Source organism: Saccopteryx bilineata, chromosome 3 (assembly GCF_036850765.1).
Source record: "Saccopteryx bilineata isolate mSacBil1 chromosome 3, mSacBil1_pri_phased_curated, whole genome shotgun sequence".
NCBI classification, from domain to species: Eukaryota; Metazoa; Chordata; class Mammalia; order Chiroptera; family Emballonuridae; genus Saccopteryx; species Saccopteryx bilineata.
In genome coordinates this window covers 309,170,397-309,176,551 of record NC_089492.1, presented here as the reverse complement: position 1 = coordinate 309,176,551, position 6,155 = coordinate 309,170,397, and positions in this window count along the sequence as shown.

Sequence of the window (6,155 nt, the reverse complement as noted above, 5' to 3'; positions counted from 1 at the left end):
GAATGATAATAGAAATAACAATAGTTATGGTCAGGCTCACACACCTGGCACACGGCCAAGGCCAAGACAGGACTGACTGAACTGGTAATGATACAATACCCACTTTTAGACTCAGACTATTAATTACTTGCATAGACAGTGAAATTCACAACAGATTGCCAAAGGCTCCCCCTGGTCCTTGTCACACGCACCAAAAAAGGAGACACCAGAATGTGAAGGGCTGGACAGCTAGAGCAAGGGTTGTGGGGAGCACTGTGCAGAGGAGCCCCTGTCTAATTTAAGCCTCTCAGGGGCAGTTGGGAGGTAAGTGGGGGATGCCTGGTAGCCCTGGAGGGGACGTTGCCCTGCATCTATTGAGAATTTACTGTGTACCAAGCACTGTTTAAAGCATTTTACATGCATTATCTCCATTCATGCAAAAGGGAGATCTCATTAGCTTTTGGATGAAGAACCATTTTTAAAGTACTCAGTGGCATTGAGTACATTTACAATGTTGTGCAACCATCACCTCTAGTTCCCAAACACTTCCATCACCCCCATATAAACCCCCTGTCTATTAAAGTTACTTTCCATTGCCCTTCTCCAATTTGTTTTTGTTTAACACATGCAATGGAAAAAAGTTTAATTCTTGTTCACCCTTGATAGTTTAGCCTTTGGGGTCAGTAGTGGGTTGGTGGCCTCTCAAAAGATGTGTTCACGTGCCAACCCCCAGAATCTATGAACATGACCTTATTTGGAAAAAGGCAGATGTGGTCTCTAAATCCAATGACAAAGTTCCTTATAGAGAGAAGAGCCTGACCAGGCGGTGGCGCAGTGAATAGAGCGTCGGACTGGGATGCCGTGGAGGACTCAGGTTCGAGACCCCGAGGTCGCCAGCTTGAGTGCAGGCTCAAACGGTTTGAGCACAGCTTACCAAGGTCAGTGGCTTGAGCAAGGGGTCACTCGCTCTGCTGTAGTCCCCCACACCTCCAGTCAAGGCACATGTGAGAAAGCAATCAATGAGAAACTAATGTGCTGCAACAAAGAATTGATACTTCTCATCTCTCTCCCTGTCTGTCTGTCCCTCTCTCTGACTCTGTCTCTGTCACAACAACAAAAAAACTTGCAGTTTTTTTTTTTTTTTTTAATGTGCCTTGACCACAGGCCTTCAGCAGACCGAGTAACCCCTTGCTTGAGCCAGCGACATTGGGCTCAAGCTGGTGAGCTTTTGCTCAAACCAGATGAGCCCTCACTCAAGCTGGCGACCTCGGGGTCTCAAACCTGGGTCTTCTGCATCCCAGTCCGACGCTCTGTCCACTGCGCCACTGCCTGGTCAGGCAAAACTTGCAATTTTTTGTTTTCTTTTTAATTCTTTTTTATTTATTCATTTTAGAGAGGAGAGGGAGAGACAGAGAGAGAGAAGAGGGGATGAACTGGAAGCATCAACTCCCATATGTGCCTTGACCAGGCAAGCCCAGGGTTTCAAACCGGCGACCTCAGCATTTCCAGGTCGATGCTTTATCCACTGCGCCACCACAGGTCAGGCAAAACTTGCAGTTTTAAGCCTGAGCTCTGGAATGTCAGTAATTTACATTGTACATTACACTCCAGTGCAGCTCAATCTTGGCAAAAATGGAGAAAGGACTAAAAATTCAATAATCGTGAGATTAGAAGCATTTAGTGATTTTTCTCCTTCAGAATGAGGCAGAAGCTGGCACTGCATATATATCCAAGCTGTGGCCTTGAACAGGTAGGTCTCTTTGCTTCTCTGAAACCAACCAGGTACCTTTTCTGGAAGTCAGGGATGGCTTCGCTAGACCTGAGAGGCTGCACAAATGTGGAGAGAAGTCACCTTGTTTTGGAGGGGACCGGGTCTGGGTGCTAAAGCTTTCTCCATCCTACTCTTTCATTGTGACATACAAAATGTCTCAGCCCTGGCCGGTTGGCTCAGTGGTAGAGCGTCAGCCTGGCGTGCAGGAGTCCCAGGTTCGATTCCCGGCCAGGGCACACAGGAGAAGCGCCCATCTGCTTCTCCACCCCTCCCCCTCTCCTTCCTCTCTCTCTCTCTCTCTCCCCCTCCCGCAGTCGAGGCTCCATTGAAGCAAAGTTGGCTTGGGCGCTGAGGATGGCTCTGTGGCCTCTGCCTCAGGCGCTAGAATGGCTCTGATTGAGGCAGAGCAACACCCCAGATGGGCAGAGCATCGCCCCCTGGTGGGCATGCCGGGTGGATCCTGGTCGGGCGTATGTGGGACTCTGTCTGACTGCCTCCCCGTTTCCAAATTAAGAAAAATACAAAAAAAAAGTCTCAGATGGGCACCCGTTATAGATTTGGAGTCCATCTAAAGGATTTTGATCAGCGTTTGAAAAGAAAATAGAATAATAAAACCGTGCAGGACGGTGTGGTATTTCGTGAAACTATCTTGATGTGAAGCGATTTCTTACTGTGCATCAAAAAAGTTTGGAAGCCATTGGTCGACACCCCCTGTTCCTACACTGATTTCTAGACAACTAACTGACCGCTAACACCAATAGCAACTCCCTTTGTCCTAAAGCAGTTTCCGGTCTCCGGCCCTTACAGCACTCAGCCGCCAGGTGGCGCCCGCGCCCCGCCGTAAACGGATTCTCGGCTCTCGGGCGGCCCAAGGCGATTGCTTGTCTTTTCGACCTAGTCGCCCTGACGATTCTGTTTTCCCATGGACTAGAAGCCCCGCTCACCAATATAGTCCCTGAGCAAAGCGCGGCAGGAGGGCTCTGGTCAAAGGGATGTGGCCATCGTGAGATCTAGCCATTCCGGCCCTGGCCGTTTGGCTCAGTGGTAGAGCGTCGGCCTGGCGTGCAGAAGTCCCGGGTTCGATTCCCAACCAGGGCACACAGGAGAAGCGCCCATCTGCTTCTCCACCCCTCCCCCTCTCCTTCCTATCTGTCTCTCTCTTCCCCTCCCGCAGCCAAGGCTCCATTGGAGCAAAGATGGCCTGGGCGCTGGGGATGGCTCCTTGGCCTCTGCCCCAGGTGCTAGAGTGGCTCTGGTCCCAACAGAGCGACGCCACCTGGTGGGCAGAGCGTCGCCCCCTGGTGGGCGTGCCGGGTGGATCCCGGTCGGGCACATGCAGGAGTCTGTCTGACTGTCTCTCCCCGTTTCCAGCTTCAGAAAAATACAAAAAATAAAAATAAAAAAGAGATCTATCCATTCCTTCTTCACTACATGTGCTCTTTAAACGCCTCTGTGCTCCAGACGAAGTCCCTGCTCCCAGAGCTCCCATCCCGGTGGGGAGGGCAGACAGTAGCCCAAATTCACGACCTCCTCGGTATGGGGAAGCCTCCCCTGTCTAGTCTGGAGCAGGACAGACCGCGGTGGAATCCCGCCCGGGCCCCAGCAGGCTGTGTGACCTTGGGCAGCCTGTTTAGCCTCTCTGTGCCTGTCTCCTCTACTATAAAATAGGGTTGTCGTGAGCATTAAACGAATTAATATTCATAAAGCACTTAGAAGGACCTGGTATAGATCCTGCCCTGGTGGCTTAAAACAACACAAATGATGCATTCCGGAAGTCCTGGAGTCCAAAATGAGTCTCATGGGGATAAAATCAAGGTATCTGCAGGGTTGGTTCCTCTGGAAGGTTCTAGAGAGAATCTGTTCCTTGCTTTTTTAGTTTCTGGTGGATGCATCACTACAGTCTCTCCTGTGGTCGCATTTCCGTCCCCTTCTGTTGTCAGAACTCTCTCTTTCTGCCTCCCTCTTATAAACTTGTGATTACATTTAGTGTCCACCTGGATCATCTCCACCCCAAGATCCTTAGTAATCACACACCTGCGAAGTCTTCTGTGCAAGGTAATATTGTCACAGGTTCTGCGGATTAGGACGTGGACATCTTTATGGGGGACATTACACAGCCTATCACATACAGCATCTTTTTTAATCCTCTACCCAGAAGCTGGTGTTTTCTCTGATTTCTGTTTAGGGGAAGAGAGAAGAGAAAGAAACACTCTCAGCCTCACACCTCGCTACTAATTCCGTCTTTTTTTTTTTTTAATTTTTATTTATTTATTTATTTTTTACAGAGACAGAGAGTGAGTCAGAGAGAGGGATAGACAGGGACAGACAGACAGGAATGGAGAGAGATGAGAAGCATCGATCATTAGTTTTTCATTGCACGTTGCAACACCTTAGTTGTTCATTGATTGCTTTCTCATATGTGCCTTGACCGCGGGCCTTCAGCAGACCGAGTAACCCCTTGCTGGAGCCAGCGACCTTGGGTTCAAGCTGGTGGGCTTTTTCTCAAACCAGATGAGCCCGCACTCAAGCTGGCAACCTCGGGGTCTTGAACCCAGGTCCTCTGCATCCCAGTCCGATGCTCTATCCACTGCGCCACCGCCTGGTCAGGCTAATTCCGTCTTTTAATGGGCAATGTCACATCACTATAGTGCTAGAGGCCCTGGCCAGTTGGCTCAACAGTAGAGCATTGGCATGGCATGTGGAAGTCCTGGGTTCGATTCCTGGCCAGGGAACACAGGAGAAGCACCCATCTGCTTCTCCACCCTTCCCCCTCTCCTTTCTCTCTATCTCTCTCTTTCCCTCCTGCAGCTGAGGCTCCACTGGAGCAAAGTTGGCCCAGGTGCTGAGGAGGGCTCCATGGCCTCCACCACAGGCGCTAGAATGGCTCCAGTTGCAGCAGAGCAATGCCCTGGATGGGCCAGAGCATCGCCCCCTGGTGGACATGCTGGGTGGATCCTGGTCGGGCACATGCAGGAGTCTTATCCGCCCCCCCCACACACACACACTTCTCACTTCCGAAAAATATAACACACACACACACACACACACACACACACACACACACACATTGTCCTAGAGGTCTCATCCCTACACTTGGTTGGAGCGGAGCTCTTCCCAGTCCCTCAACCCCCAGGTGCACAGCCAATAAATCCTCTGGGAGGAGTCTGGGGAAGTCACCTGCTTACCCAGCACCTGCGGCCCCAGCTCATGTACCTGAGGTCAACAAGTGAATTCACCTTTGTGCCCCAACTCCACCTGGGTCAGCTCCGTGGTGTCAGGGTTTGAAGGCTCTGAGGGGCTCAGGATTCAGCTCTCCTGGGCCCAGTTCAGCCTGACGGGTGACACAGACCAGAAGCAGAGACAGCCCTTCCAACACTGGAAGAAATTAGTCTCCCTGCAGAATGGGCCAGAGGCTGGGGCAGCCACTGCTGAGTCTTGTACAGCAGGTGAGTGGGGTGCAGGACCCCTTAATGTTTTTGTTACAATAAGGACCATTCTCCTGCTTTAACACTGAAATGGCTCCAAGATAATGACCCAAATCCTCAATGTGGTACCCAACATATGGTGGCCCTCAATATTAGCCCATGAGGCTGGTTTCGGATGCCTACCACATGTGCCCATGTGCACACACCACATGGACACACAGTTACAAAATATAGCCCTGGTTAGATAGCTCAGTAGGTTAGTGCTTTGTCCCGAAGCGCAGAGGTTGCCGGTTCAATCCCTGGTTAGGGCACATGCAGGAGCAGATTGATATACCTGTCTCTCTCTCCCTTCCTTCCTCTTTCACTAAAATTAAAAACAAATACACACTCAGAGACACAGACCTGCACACCCACAGGCGAATGCACAGACACAAGGACTCACACACATACATCCCTGGTTCTCAGGCCGAGGAGACCTAGCAGCAATCATGTCTCCTGCAGAAGAAAAAGAATAGGGTTTTTCTCTTCTGCTGCACACTTCCTGACTTCGGGTGACTCCAAGTGTCAAAGCCATGTGCTCATGGGTCCCTGGAAGCCTGACAATGGTTGACCTCCCCACCCCCATCCTTTCTGGCCCTCAGCTGGAAAAGCAACAAATAGCTTACTTGCTTTGAAGGGCAGTTTTAGGGGCTCATTTTGCAATGCTGCAGAAATAGAAAAACTGACTCAAACCAAGACAAAGCAGAGCATTGGTCAAAACAGGTCTTGGGGTTTTCTCTCCACAGAGCCTGCCCCACTAGGCCTCTCCGAAGGGGTTCAGGCTGGGCAGTGGACAATAGAATAGCAAAGCAGGAGGAGGGGCAGGCAGGGAGATGTAATGACCTTGGGTCCACAAGGCACAGGTTGGGGACGTGCTCTGCTGATGCTGTGTGGTGTCTCTCTGGTACCACCTGGTACCATTTAATTAAAAGTAATATGTC